The sequence below is a fragment of the Notamacropus eugenii genome, chromosome 7 (assembly GCF_028372415.1).
Source record: "Notamacropus eugenii isolate mMacEug1 chromosome 7, mMacEug1.pri_v2, whole genome shotgun sequence".
NCBI lineage: Eukaryota > Metazoa > Chordata > Mammalia > Diprotodontia > Macropodidae > Notamacropus > Notamacropus eugenii.
Genome location: NC_092878.1, coordinates 152,680,863 through 152,697,310, shown reverse-complemented (window position 1 = coordinate 152,697,310; position 16,448 = coordinate 152,680,863).

Below are 16,448 nucleotides of genomic sequence, written 5' to 3'. Positions count from 1 at the left end.
TGACAGCTAGGTGTTGTAGTAGATAGAGCCTCAATCCTGGAGAAAGGAAAACCTAAGCTCAAATCTCACCTCAGACACTTCTTAGCTACACTAAAAGAAATTGAAGATGGGAGTAGTTCTCAACATGTAGAAAAGAGTCACATTTATGGACAACAAGCCAAGAAGCTGAAATTCTTAACATTAAACTGAAATTTTGTCCCCAATTCTATTAGACAGTAAAGTCCTTGAAGGAAGAAGAGACTGGTAGTTTTTGCCTTTGTATTCACAGCAGGTTATCTAATACCTTGCATATGGTAGCTATTTCAAAGATGTCTATCCAATTGGATCAAAGTGAGAGACCAGTGATTGGTCATTTGGGGAGCAAAGAGCCCTGGAGATTGGGGAGAAGTGGAGAGATGGCAGGTAGGAATTACTTATAGGGTATGAACTAGATACGTGGTTTTATTGAAGTAAGGGACTCCCTCCACCATCACTGATGAGTACCTCCCCTGCTCGTAATAGCTATAAAGAGCTGCCTGGATTGCTGGGAGGGGAAATGACTCAGACAGGGTCATACAGCCTTTGCATGCCAGAGCTGGGCCTTGAACTTGCTTCTTCTTGGTTTCAGCACTAGCTCTCCATCTACTAATTCATGCAATCTTTTACGTTATTGAAAGAGTTGGATGATCTGAGTTCTAGCTTTGGCTGTGCAGCTCACAAGTTATTACCGTGTTAAATGACATCTCATTTAACAATAATGATGTTGCTATTATTAATAACCTCTTCAAAGCCCAAAGTATTGCCCATATTAAGAGAAAAAGGGCAAGGGGCTGGTAGGGAGATCCCAGTCAGTGTGATGCACAGCAGGGATTCTGTGAATCATGAGACAAGACCTGGGAAGGCCCAAAAGAAAGTGTCTTGGAGTCCCTTAAACATATTACCTCATTTGAGCCTCATGGCAATCATAGGATGTAAGTGTTTTTTATTATTCCCATTTTATAGATGAGGAAACTGAGTCATACAAAGGTTAAGGACTTAGGTTTGCACAGCTAGTTAAGTGTCTGAGGACAAATTTGAACCCTAGTAATATTACTTCCAGGTTCAACACTCTATCCATTGGGCTGTCTGGCTATCTTTGGACTAAATACATGTTTTGTTATGCACCACTACTACAACATAACAAAACCAGAAATATATCTCACCAATGGTAGGCAAGGTCTTCATACTACTTTTAGTCAAAAGTACTCATCTCTAAGTCCCAACATATGTACTCTCAATCAATTGGGTAGAGCACAAAGTTGGAAGTCAGGAAGATGTGAGTTCAAATCTGGCCTCAGACATTTACTAGCTGTGTGACTCTGGGTAAATCACTTCACTCTGTTTGCCTCAGTTTCCTCATTTGCAAAAATGATCTGAAGAAGGAAATGGCAAACCATTCCAGTGCCTTTGCCAAGAAAAATCCAAATGGGCTCATGAAGAGTCAGGCATGATTGAAATGACTGAATGACTTATTGGGAATTTGAAGTGTGACAACATGTACAGAGTTGTCCTGACTGCTTCCAGCTGATCTCAGGTGCTAGCTCAGTGCTGGAATAACAAAGCCCCTGGCAATTTGCCGTGATTCAGAGCTTAAGGACTCAGGCACTTTGGGGGTGATGAAGCAACTCCCCTGATTGTCCACTGATCGGAAAGAACTGATGACTCAATGAACCTTTACAAAGGGAGTGACCCACCCTTAGTACCCCTCTCTCTCTTTCTGCCAGCAGAATAAGTGAGTAAGTGATCCTCTTGCTGAAGGGGTGGGAGTGGGACTGATTCTCTTCTCTCTGTCTTAGCATCATGGTAACTGTTCTCATGTGGCAACTACACTTGGGGAGCTTAATTAAATGAGCTTGAGCCTAGGACTCTGATGGATTCTTCTGTTTCGTGTTACTTGCCTGAATATAGGCAAATGAACATTGAAGCCATCTTGTGAACTTAAGACTCTTAAAGATACTGGGATCATTGGTTGAAACTTATGGACAAAAAGAAGTGGAACACTGCAAAAAAAGAAAAATCTTCAAAAATTCAGCATCTGCCTAGAAGGATTCAGTCAGACTAGAGTTATTCAGCAGAATCTCACTGTCTTTTAGAAAGTAACAGATAAAAAAAATCTCCATACAACAAATACAAACCTTTAATTCAACAAATAAACATTTACTGGAACCAAGGCATCATTATACATAAAATTGCCTGCACATAGCATGTTTTTTTTTTAAAAAAGATAGGAACATATTTTTTTTAAAATAATGTCACCATACAGAATATTCATCATTTTCAAATAAGATTAAGTGAAAAGTTTTCAAAATATTACATACCTAACAGAAGAAATTAAAGCCATATGGAAATATGAAAAGGAGCATATGACCTCTTTTGTTGTGTCTGCTAATAGAATTGTCCTGAAGATGCTTTCAAGGAATCTAAAGAAGATAAGCTTGCATCCCAGCACCCAATTGGCTACAAAAGTGGTCATTTTTATATATCTGAGCAATGGTTTATGGCACATTAAATACAGAGAAATAATAGCATGAAAGTGACTTCTCAGACTGTTACGACTTTCATCTATTGAAAAGATGAGAATGAGATAACTATGACAATTAAATAAAATAATAATAACTTAAGGATGTTTTAATAAATGCCACCATATTAAAAACAAACAATCTCCAAAATACATGGAATGAAAAGGCATCAAAATGTAGAGAATGAGCAGAAGCAATCAAACCATTTGATAACAAAACAGTCAATCAACAACTGGTTATTAATTACCTTCTAAATACCGATAATAGGGCTAGTCTTTTAGAACAGAGTCTAATATAAAGAATGACCATCCTCAAGGGACTTACATTCAATCAGGGAAGACAACACACACACAGAAGCAATGATGTGCTAGTAAATATTACAACAGCTTGTTCATCAAAAAGAAAAATAGACACATGAGGCATTTTTAAAATTAAACCTGTCTTAGTTTTTAACATTAATATTTATGTAAATTAAAACATGAACATGAACATGAACTTTGTTAAGTCTAGAATAACAATCCAGAAAACAATAAATCCAGCCTTGATTTATAGCTTTTGCTGATTTCTGAGTTCTAAGTACTCACACTAAAAATGAACAATGAATCAATTTATGCTGGATGTAACCTCTCCTTACATATGGGTGGATGTGTAACACATAGAAAACAAATACAAGGTAACACTGGGTAGGGGAAGACATTAGATGCTAGTACTCGGGGGGACCTGAAAAAGTCTTACGGAGAAAGGAACCTTTCAGCTTAGTCTTGAAGCATCACAAGTATGATAGAGTAGCCATTGTAAAGACACAGAGATGGGAGATAGATTATTGTGTATGAGAAAAAAGTAAGAAGGCCAGCATGGTTTGAACATGTGAGTGGAGGGAACAAGTACATAATATGTATGTATTATAAAACATAGAAGATGCGAACAGGTTGTAAATGATCAATGGAGGAAATTATATAGGATGTCCCAAAAATCTTAGTACAATTTTGAATTTTAACAGCTCCATTTTGCACTAAAACTTTTGGGACATCCTGTACTTAATTTCCAAATCTAACAGTCGCCTCTCAATCCAAATCCTTCTTGACTTCTCTATAGCATTTGGCATTGCTGGCCACCCTCTCTTGAATGCTTCATTCTTCTTGGGTTTTTGTGACACTACTGTCTTCTGGTTCTCCTCATATTTGTCTGAATACTTCTGAGTCTTCCTTCACTGAATTGTCATACTTGTCATGACCCTTAACTGTGAACATATCTCAAGACCCTGTCTTGGACCTTGTTCTATGTCTTCTTTTCATTCACTCACTTGATGACTTTATCAGTTCCTATAGGTTCAATGATCATCTCTATGCATATGCCTTCCATATATATATATATGGAATATGTATTATAGATATATATCACTTAATATCCTGAGCAACAGTCCTTCATCACTAATTTAGAACTAAATGTTCTGTAGCTAACTCAAATTCAGTATGCTCAATATAAACCTCATTATCTCAGCCTCCCTCCACTAATACTTTTCATGAACTTCTGTGTTTCTGTTAAGGGCATCACCATCCTTTCAGTCAACCAAGGTTCAAAGCCTTGATGTTGGCTTCAACTCTTCACTCTTAATCTATAAATCTAAACAGCTGACAGATATTATTGTTACTATCCCAACTTGATCTTCCACATCGATTTCCTTCTCTCTCTTCATCCAGCCACCACTCTAGATCAAACTCTCACCACTTATTGCCTGAATTATTACAATAACTTCCTAATTGGTCTCCCTTTCCTCAAGATTCTCCTCACTCCAATACATCCTTTATACAGCCCACAAAATGAGCTTCCTAAAGCTAAAGTGTGACAATTTTACACTGCCTCCTTACTTAATAAATTCCAGTGACTCTCTATTACCCCTCAGAGCAAATACAGGTTGTCCCAAAAATCTTAGTGCAGTTTTAAGTTATTAGAGGTTAAGAGACAAAACTTTTGGGATAAAATGCTTAGACTTTCACTTTGAGGAACTCGCTTTGTAAGGTCTGACTCTTTTCACTCCCAAAGTCTTACCCCTTGAGATCTAAACATTGAGAGATGGAGAAGAAGAAATTCTCTCTATTTTTCAGTTCTGTCTAGGTCTTCTATATTGACAGAGTGTGGGAAAACATCACCCTGCCATTGAGATTTGGTTAAAGAATTTTTTAAATGTCTTCATAAAGATTTCAGAAAGCAAAAGATCAATGACAAAATAGACAATATCATCCAGTCTCACTCATTCTTGATTGATAATCATCTCTATAATATGCCTATAATATAATATACCTAGGCTTTTCATATTGTCCTCCAGAGAAGGGAATTCTGCTAGAGGTAGCCTGTTGAACTTTCAGATACCTCTAATTATTAGAAAAAAATTCCTTCTATTGACATGAAGTGGTTATAACTTTGACTTATTGCTTTATTTCTGCATCCTATTTCTAATATATTTTACATGTTACATATTCCTCTCTGGTCTCCTCTCCCAATCTCACTTCATGACTATAGGAATAACCCAGATGAGTTGTGGCTTCTAATACTATTATTTGTGAGCCCCTATTGGGTATGTTCCCCCCCATCACTTAACCAGGTAGCATCAATTAACCAATGGATGTTTAGTAAAAAGGTAAAATAAGGACTTCAGAGAGCAGTAGGTTTAAGGTTTTGGGAAAGGATAGGATAGGACAGGAACGGAAAGGAAAGGAAAGGAAAGGAAAGGAAAGGAAAGGAAAGGAAAGGAAAGGAAAGGAAAGGAAAGGAAAGGAAAGGAAAGGAAAGGAAAGGAAAGGAAAGGAAAGGAAAGGAAGGGAAGGGAAAAGAAAGGAAAGGAAAGGAAAGGAAAGGAAAGGAAAGGAAAGGAAAGGAAAGGAAAGGAAAGGAAAGGAAAGGAAAGGAAAGGAAAGGAAAGGAAAGGAAAGGAAAGGAAAGGAAAGGAAAGGAAAGGAAAGGAAAGGAAAGGAAGGGAAGGGAAAAGAAAGGAAAGGAAAGGAAAGGAAAGGAAAGGAAAGGAAAGGAAAGGAAAGGAAAGGAAAGGAAAGGAAAGGAAAAGAATCTAGCCAGTAAAACCCAAGTTAACTGGGCATCTTCTGGTCATCTAAATTTACCTTCCTTTGGAGGGAGAAGGAAGGGGGAGGGTGAGACAGACAGGAGAGGAGGAACTGAGTTATCCAGCTAACTGGGTCCCCATTTAGTCAGCTGTGTCTACTCACAGGTTGTTGAACCTACTGCACTCTGAAGCTTGGACAACACTGAAGCCCTGCTTAAGGGCTGTCTTCTGGGCCTGTCTGGTTTAAGAGTGATAATCAGTAGTAACTATTGCTGTTTTCCTCCCAATCTGATGTATTTCTTTTTGTTTGCGTCATTGAAGGGGCCATGTCCTGGTTACTTCTTAAACAGGACTATTCAACAAATAGGCATTACCTCACTTTAAGTGAGTACCTGCATAGACCTTGGCCTAAAGGGGTCAAGGTCCCCCATTGCCTCCTGGGTCATCTCCAGTCATCTTGACGCATATCTGGTCGCTGAATTCAGATGGCTCTGGAGGAGAAGTGAAGCTGGTGACCTGTACAGCCCTCCCTCACTCAAAATAAAGTCAAGTGCAAGTTATATCATTATTTCTCTGATGGCATGGTCTTCTTTGGCAACAAAGGATGAACACAACAAAATAAGGACAGAAGTTACAAAACAATGTAGTCCTGTTCTATATATAAAATCCTTGAGGAGAGTAGAATCATGTTTAAAGTAGTTGGTGAAAATTATTCTCTCAAATCTGAGGTGTACTCTCCCCTCTCTCATGGGCCCCTGGGGAGAGTGGGCTTGAAGTCCAAAGGTAGTGAGGCATTCATGTAGAGCCAAGAAATACCCAATGTCCCCTAGCCTTCAAGAATTCTTTTATTCCTTTGAGAAGCCTTCAGTTTTGTTTCAGGTTGTGGCATTAATCCCTTGTTCAGCTGGGTTGGCTCCTCACCAGACTCAGCTACTGCTTCTGCTGACTCTTATGGTTTCTGCTCCTAAGTCAGTTACTGTGGGGCATTCTGATGACTCTTCTCAATTTTTGAAGGCCATAGGTAATAATCTGGTCAATTCTATCTCCAGATACTCATTCACTTAATATCAGGAAAGAATAAACATAAAGGAAAAAGGCATCATGTACTCAGAGACAGCGTGGGGTTGGACCTGACTCAGACCAATCCCATGGTAGTTTATGTTTGATATCATAATGAAATGAGATGCTCATACATCACTCATCAGTTAACAAGAAGATACTCACTTAGTCACAGAAGGATATTAAGCAAGAATATATATTGAGACCATCCAAGTTGGTTCAGTTGAATGAAGCCCCCCTGCTTCTGTTATCTATTGTGTTCTTCCAGCCAAGCTTCAGAGATTTTCTAGAGCAAGTTGTACTTGCTTTGTGCTCAGATGACCAGAAAGTTCTATCAAGAGACTGAGCTTTTGGTCTCCTAAGCCAATCAAATCTCAAAAATGGTTGCAATATTTTTTAAGAAAAAACTAGCCCAGCTTGCATGATGGTGGGTAGATTAATAATAATCCTTCCATCAAAGGGACAAATGACAGCTGAGAGGGGTTTGGGGAGACAAGTCTTTTGCTTCCTCTTTTCCTTACCTGATACTTCATAGTAAGCTTTTTCACTTGAAAGCCTCCAGAGAAGACAAAGAGAGACTTTGTCCTTAAAATTTGTATGTCTACCCAGTCCTGACTCTATGTCTCTTGTCATCAGTCCTTCCAGTTCCAAAGCTATAATGTGAGTAATATCTTAAGCCCTTTCCTCATGCACGTTGTGCTACTTTTTGCCCTTAAAAGATACTGAGACCATCTTAGGGGCTAAATTAGCTTATGGGATGAAGAGTTCAAGTGGTTTATACTCTCTTCCTTTGTCACTTCTAAAATAAGCCTTTGTCCTTCCTATTTATCCTGTATGTAGCTTGTTTACACATATTTGTTTGTTGTTTCCCCATAAGACCGTGAGCTTCTTGAGAGGAGAGACTATACTTTGCCTCTTTTTTTTTTATCCCTAGCACTTAGCAAAATGCCTGACACATAGTAGGTACTTAATAAATAGTTATTGACTGGCTCCTAGGTTGCTAAGAAAAACTGTCAAAAGGACTTCAATTTGACTCTGAGATTTGACTGGAAGATGACAATGGGTAGGTCAGAGGTGGAGGAACATTGTTAAGCTGAATCAGCTGGTACTATCCTCCATGAACACCTTTGCTAAATACATTTCACATCCTGTATATGACTCGGTAAATCTCCTTTTGTTAACTGTTGAGTAATCTATGTCTCATTTTGTTCTAATATCAATTTTAAATTAGTAAAGGCCTGACCTGAGTCAAGTCTATCACATAATCAAAGTCAATTAATAAGGGCATGACCATCAGCTGGGGAATGGCTGAACAAGTTGTGGCATATAAATGTAATGGAATACTATTGGGCTATAAGAAATGACAAGCAGGAGGATCTCAGAAAATCCTGGGAAGACTTGTATGAACTGATGCAAAGTGAAATGAGCAGAACAAGGAGAACATTTTTCACATTAACAAGCACAGTGCACAATGATCAGCTATGAATGACTTGGCTATTCTCAGCAATACAGTGACCAAAACAATTCCAAAGGTCTCTTGAAGAAAAATGCTCTTCACATCCAGAGAGATAATGGATGGAGTCTGAATGAAGATTGAAGTATACTATTTTCACTTTATTTTTTTCATTTTTTAATTTTGGTTTGTTTCTTCTTTTACAATGACTAATATGGAAATGTGTTTTACATGATTGTGCATATAAAGCTATATCAAATTGCTTGCTGTCTTGGGGGGGGGAGTGAGGGAAGAAGGGAGAACTTGAAGTTCACAATTTTTAAATGAATGTTAAAATTTGTTTTTGCATGTAATTAGAAAAATAAAATGCTATAAAAATAAAAGTCAATTAGAAGGCTTTTCATTTTCACAGAGCACTAATCTTGAGTCAAAACAGAGAAAAATGGCTTCCACAGGCAGTCATTAGAATACTGAACATGTTTCTTACAGCTGACTAGTAAGGGTCAATTTGGGCATGCTTTAACAACGTCACTGGCCAGTTCCTTATTATACTTTTTTCCCAGTTAATAATTTGTTATTCTCTGTGAATATTCTGGAATATATTTTGAACTTATTGTCCATGTCCTTAATCCCCAGCAGTTTTCTGGGACACTCAGAAGCTTAAGCATCATCTTTCACTTTTTTTTGTCATATAGCAATGAGTGTCAAAAAAGTCAACATGGCATAGATCTTATATCGTCAGTTGTATGTGTATCGGTGGAAACCACCATTGCCCCAAAATGCAACAAAGAACATTTTAAAAAGCTTATCAGAGGTTATTGTTGGCATAGTAGTTAACTTTGTGATTCCAAAGGCCTTCCCTGATGTAAAAGTAATAAAGGAAAAGAAAGAATTTCCCAGAACATGTAAAGTTCTCTCTATGGGAATTTAGGGCTGATAGTCAACTAGAAATTACCCTTATATGCTCAGGTGAGAAATTAAACTGTCCTGGGATTAAGCTCTTCCATGTTACCTTTGACACAGAACTATCTAAATGGGGTCCAGAGAAAGTCTCTAATCATTCCTTTTATTTTTCTAATTTCATATTTTACTTTTTCCCCAATTATATGTAAAAAATTAACATTAATTTTTTAAATAATTTTTGAGCTCTAAATTCTCTCTCTCCTTCCTCTCTTCTCTTATTGTGAAAGCAGGCAATTTGATATAGGTTATACATGTGCAGTCATGCAAAACATATTTCCATGTTAGTCATGCGAAAGAAAAGACAGATAAAAAAACACAAGAACAATAAAGTAAAAAAAGGGTGCTTTGATCTGCGTTCAGACTCCTTCAGTTCTTTCTCAGGAGATAGATAGCATTTTTCATCATAAATCCTTCAAAACTGTTTTGGATGATTACATTAAGCATTCCTTTTAATATAAAGCACACTACAAATTCTCTCAGGATCCCTGTACTATAGGTAATAGGACCTATAGTACTATAGGTATAGATCTCCGAAAGATCCATCCCATGGTAAGGGTAATTTTAATGGAATTTCCAACTCTCTCAACAATAATATTAGTTTGCTTAGTTTGAAAAGAAAGAAAACAAGGTTAGGTAAACCCAGAACACACATGGGGCTAGTTATTCTGGGGTTGATGGCCAACAGTCAATCAAAAAGTATTTATTGAGTGCTTGCTGTATGCCAGGTACTGCGCTATGCCCTGGGATACAAAGACAGGAAAAAATATTCCCTGCTCTTGAGGAACTCAAGCGCTAATTGGTGTAAACTACATCCAAACCACAAATAAGGTATACATAGGCTAAATCGGAGATAATCAACAGGCAAACTTACTCTGTGGACCTGTAGTTTATTAAGATATCATATATCTATGCCTGTCTAAAAGTAAAAAAGGAGGGATAAAGGACCATTTTTGAGCTCTCATTATGTACTCTTGGTGACATTCTAGGCCCTGGGTGATCTCAAAAAAATTAGTACAGGAGCTTTCAATACACAAATATTAAAAGAAACAAAAGTTATCACAAAGAAAGTAGTCTCATTAGCAAACAACTACACTGGGAAAAGTGACTAGACAAATATAGTCTGAAACAAAAGAGACAAAGGTTTTCTCTAGTGGATCCCCCACTCTAGGGAATCCAATAATGAGAATTCTTCATGGGAGCTCCCTTAGATACAAAGGGTCAATAATTTCTCCCAGTTGAGTACTTAGGCATGGTACCCATTCAAGAAATGCTCTCCTAGTCTTCCCCTCCCTTCCCCTCAACACACACACACACACACACACACACACACACACACACACACACACACACACACATACACACAGTGGTAGGTTGGGTCTTTAGAGGGTGGATGTATACTCAAGCTACCCAGTGAAGGGACTAATCCCTCACCTCCATTGTGTCTTTGAGTACCAAAGTCTGTTTCTTTTCTGTTTATTCTTTCCTAATGTTAGGTGAATGAACATCCAGAGATGGACTTGAGTACGTTTTGACCTGGTAGAAGAGTCAAGTCACAGGTTAAGCCACCCCTCAGGACCCCATGTTCTCTACAGGTATATGTCACTACCTTTGCATTTCAAATTTAAGTGCTTTCTGTTTAGTGATCTTGTATTTTCGGAAGAGGGAGAGTGGGTCTATACTCCTCGTAGATGTTGTATAGGAAAGTAAACCCCCCAATTACTCTTCTCATTATGGCTTCTCAGTACATACCCTTTTGTAGAAGCTAATTGATATCAAGTAGTTATTTAAAATTGAGAGAGAGAGCACTAGATGGAAATTCATGAGTGATAATATTAGAAGTGACAGTCTCTCAGAGTTACCTCTAGAATTTTGAGGGAAAGAGTGATCCACTACTTTCTGGGGAACCAATAGTGAGAGTGGGACTTGGAAGATTGAACACAGAAGGGAAGGCTACACTTCTACAAGTACATGTTGATCTCCCATGGTAGAATGGAGGAAAGGTTTCATTTTTTTTTCTTTGCATCCCCAGCATCTGGCACATAGTAGGCACTTATGTAGTCCTTGTTGCTTGATTGGAGCAGTTGTTGTTCAGTTGTATCCAACTCTTCATGACCTCATTTGGGGATTTTGTGGCAATGATACTTGAGTGGTTTGCCATTTCCTTTTACAGCTCATTTGACAAATGAAGAAACTGAGGCAAACAGGGTGAAGTGGCTTGCCCAGGGTCATGTAGTTAGTACATGTGAGAGGCTAGAGATGAAATCAGAAAGATGAGCCTTCCTGACTCCAGGCCCAGCACTCTATCCACTGGGTTACTGACAGCTCTTTAAATTCTGGAAATTAGCTATCACATCCTCATAACTTTTCTCTTCTCCCAGTTAAACTGCCACTTTCCTTTGATTGACCCTAATGGAGTCTGAGTAAGAGACTTTTCACCTGCCTGGTTGCCCTACTGTATGTATTTTCTAGCTCAATAGTTCTCAAAATGAGGTGTGGGAACTCCTAATGGTCCCCAAGATCTTTTAAGGAGATTTGCAAGGTCAATATTATTTTCATAATAACACTAAGGTATTTTAATTTCTAATACATAAACACTCATCACTATGACCCATATAAACAAAAACTATTGGGGGAAGGGACTCAAAAATGTTTAAGAATATAAAGAGAACTTTTTTTTTGAGATGTTTGAGAACTGCTGCTCTGACTTGTTGCTGTCTTTCCCAAAAGCTAGGAGATTTAAGGAGTGCTTTGGATGTAGAAATTTGTCCTCTGAGTGGACATAGTTATTTACATGTTGCTGTCTCTCCCATTAGCCTGGGAGCTCCTTGACAGTAGGGACTTTTGCCTCTTCTTTGTTTTCTCAGTGCTTAGCACAGTGGCTGGTACATAGTAGGAGCTTAATAAATGCATATTGACTGAATGACACTGAGTCATGTAAAAGGAGAGGAAAAACTGATATTTCATGCGCAGAAACTGAAAAAAATATATTTTGATATATTCTACAGGTTTTACTCTCAAAGCTGAAAGGCTATAGTTATAGTATGCTCCTTTAAAACCATATTCTTAACATCAATTATTGTGTTTTGCTGCACAAAATTAATAAATAATGGGATTTGAAAGGAATTTGTGTTCTAGTTATTGTTGAGATTGTTGGTCTATTGGGGGGGGGGCGGCTAGTGCAGTACTGGGGAAATTGAAGCAAACTAGATTCTATTTCTAACTCTGACACTACTACACCACTTGGAACAACAATGATAATTACTCACATTGACATGGTGTTTTACAAAGAAGTTCCCCCACCATGAGCCTGTCAGGAAAGTAATTTATAGAAAAGGAAAGAGTGATTAAATTTGCTGTTTGCTATTTGTCACTTGTTTTCAAAGGAGACCAATGACATCAGGGGTGGTGATGTCTTGACTTGCTTGTAAGTGGATTTAAGTGAGGCAGAGTTGTGCAAAGTCATCAGCTTCACTCTCTTTTCCGGAATCATCAAAGTCCCATGGCAAGATAGAAGTCAGCACAAGTAGCAATGGCCTGGGATACAGTGGATGACCTTGGCTTCCTCAATGTGTAAACAAATTCTAAGTGCTTCTATCACCTTTATGGTCATTGGAACAAATTTTTCTCATCTGCCCCTTCTGCTGTGGGGAAGCCTTCACATGCTTGGGGTAGACAACCCCCTAACTCACCAATGGGTTTGAGGACTGGTGGTTGCCCTCAACCTGGTTTAACCCGTCTGCTGAGACAGTTTACTAGGGTGTGGCCACTGCACATGCTACAGCTTCTTGGAGCCAAGGTGAGAGTGGGGTGACTGGTTGGACACCAAAGGTGGGTGAGCAGCCATGAAAGGGTCCAGCATCCTTCTTACCAGAGGTGCTAGTTCTTCATTACCAACCCATACACTCCAAGAGATTAAATAAATTGACCATGGCCGCATAGCTAGTAAATACCATTGTTGGGATTCAGAGCTAGACATCCTGACTACTAGCTGAACACACTATCCCCTTCACCGTGTTCTTACATACACCTACTTAAATGAACCCCACTGAACTCTCTGGGTCCCTGTTTTCTTATCTGTTCACTTAGGGGGTTAGAATATATGATATCAAATTAAAATTTGTTCCAAATCTAAAATTCTGAATTTAATAAGGAAGCATTTGGATAGGTCACTATTATGCTACAAAATTCATGAAAAAATTGGAGTGATAGTTTTTCCTTTCCAAGTCTTAAGCAAATACGTCCACTAAACATTCTCACATCCTGAGTAGACTAAAGAAGCTGGCACAGCTAATCTATGGGTGCTGGCATGCACATATGACTCAGACCTCATCTGTCATCTCCATACTTTCACAGGGTTCTGATCTCACCCCAGCCTGAAAGACAGGCTTATGCAAGATCTGGGAATGCGATCCGTACCCTTTGATTCAGTCAGACAATATTGAGAGGAAGTGTGGCTGGACCTGGGTTCCAATTCCAATCTGACCCTTGCTAGTTGGATGACACTGGGCAAATCCCTTAACCTTTTAGCTTTAGTTACCTTGTCTATTAAATGGGTATAATAATAACAGGAGTAGTTGTTGTGAGGGTCACATGTGATGATATGCATAAAGTTCTTTTTAAAACTTGAAGTACTATTGAAACATCAGCAATTTTCATTTTTTGTGGAAAAAGCAGCCTTTTGACTTATCTAATTGTAGGAGTTAGAAGTGGCAGGTACATTAGAGGCCATTTAGTGCAACTTCCTAATTTTACAGAGAAGGAAACTGAGGCTGAGAGGATTATTTACTATCCTCATAGTATCAGATTTAGAATTTGAAGAGACTTGACGACAAAGAAATTGAAATGGATAGTCACTTTCCCAAGGTCATATTCACAGTAAGGGGCAGAGCCAACATTTGAATTCAAGACCTCTGAGTCCAGTGTTTTTTGTTGTTGGCTTTTCTATCACTATATTGTTTTAGCTAATTGGCCCACTTTCTAATGGGGACATGCTGCCCCCATGCCCATGTGATTAATTTCTTTGCCTCTATTCCTTTCTTGTGGTAAGAGAATACTAGATCATTTATAGGTAGTTTGAATTTTAATTAAAACTCCTTTATATTTGTCACTAGTGAAGTAGATCAGATTTTTAAGGCATGATCTGGTGTTGGTGTTGTTGAGTCAATTTCGTCATGTCTAACTCTTCATAATCCCATTTGGGGTTTCATGGCAAAGATACTAGATATGGTTTACCATTTCCTTCTCTAGTTCATTTTACAGATGAGAGGATTGAGGCAAACAGGGTTAAATTACTTGCCCAGAGTCACACAGACAGGAAGGGTCTGAAGTTCAAATTTGAACTCAGGTGTTCTCCAACTCCAGCCTAGCACTCTATGCACTATGCCACCTAGCTGCCCGTGAAAGGTCATACAAGTGGTTAATGACTGAGCTTGAATGTGGACCAAAAGCCTTGCCCCAAATTTCATTATATCTCTTGAGAACTCCTCTGTCTTTCTGCTCCCCCAAGCTTAAAGCTTCAGTGTTGTCTTCAAGTCTTCCTTCTCCTTTATCTTCCTCTCCCAAAGCCAGTTGGATTTCTCTAGAATAGTTTCCTAGCCCTTTTAGTGTCATGGAACCCAGTGATAGTCTGATGAAGCCTGTGGTTCCTGATACTACAGTCATAAATAAGGAAATACTATATTTCAGTTAGGAAAAATAAAAATGTATTTTTTTCTCCTCCAAGTTCACAGCTCTTCCCCCTGAAATTTATCTGTAGACCTGCTGCAGAACATTAATACCATCTATTCCCTTCTCTCAAACCCTCATCACTCCTCACTTTCTTATAGTCTCCTGATTCATCTCGCTGTGTCTAGTCTCCTCCCTATCCAACCGATCCCTCACAAAGCTGCTAAATTAATGCTACTGATACACAGATCACATTATCTTTCCCCTCAATTCCAAAATAACTTTTGAAGGCCCCCTACCGCCTCTCTGATAAAAGGCAAATTCCAGAGTCTGGCATTTCAAACCCTAAATGATTCGATCCTAATCTATCCTTTCAGACTCATTTCCCATAACTACCCTTTACACAGTCTACATTCCAGTCAAAATGACTCTGCTTGCCTGAACTTGGTATTCTATCTTTTTATCTCCGTGCCTTTACATAGACTGTTTTCTTGTGCCTGGAAAAGATGATTTCCTTTCTTTCCCTCACCTCTTAAAATGGTTGACTTCCTTCAAAACTCAACTCATGCATGGCCTCTTCAGCAATGCCTTTCTGGATTTTCCCCATTACTTGTGTTCTCTCCCTATCCAATATTCTTCTATTTACTGACTTCTGTGTATGTATAAGCCCCTTGAGGGCAAAGCGTGGCCAGGTTTGTTTCCATCCTTCTATGTTCAATGCCAATTCCCAGTGCCTAGCACATAGTAGGCATTTTACAAATGTTGAATTGTGCTGAATTTTGCTTTACTGAATGAAATACATTTTAAAATAGCAAACCATAAGTATAGTGGGAATTCATAGCATTTATACTGATCAGTAAGTTGTGTTATTGTAAAGATGTGTGCTATTGTAGAATGTAATTTGGGAAAGTCTGTTGTTTTCTTCTCATAGTTTCGTCTCTAGTTTGTGGTACGGGAAGGGAGAAAAAAAGGAGAAAAATAAATTTCTATAATAACTTTGTTGGATATTTAAAAGGAATAGTGAGTTGTATGTAGTACATTTGCCATTTCATCGGCAATCATCTTTTTTTTTTGTTATGCAATGTTATGGAAATGCTCATTTAATTCCTTAAACTAAAACTAAAATAAATTTTAAAAATAACTTCATAAGGTATATCTTTAATATACATAAAAATTTTTTTCCAAAAGAATTTGTAACAGTGGAAAAGTAGGCTTCTAGGCCAGTAATTATTGAGATCTAGCCATCATATTTTGGGTCATGATAATGATGATGATAGGTAATGCAGTGGATAGAGCACCAGGATGTGGAGTCAAGAAAACTCCTCTTCATGAGTTCAAATCTGGCCTCAGATACTTACTAGCTGTGTGTTCCTGGACAAGTTACTTAACTTTGTTTGCATCCGTTTCCTCATCTGTAAGATGAGCTGGGGAAGGAAATGGCAAACTGCTCCAGCACCTTTGCCAAGGAAACCCCAAATGGGGTCACAGAGAGTCAGATATGATTGAAATGACTGAACGGCAATAAACTTTTTATATAGCCTGTTAAGGTTTGCAAAGTGTCTTTCAAATGGAATCTCGTTTGATCCTCACAACAACTTTGGAGGATAGGTACTATTGTTACCCTTATTTTACAAATGAGAAAATTGAGGCACAAAGAAGTTAGGCCTTTCTTGGATCAAACAATTAGTAAGTGTCTAGGGATGGATTTGAACTC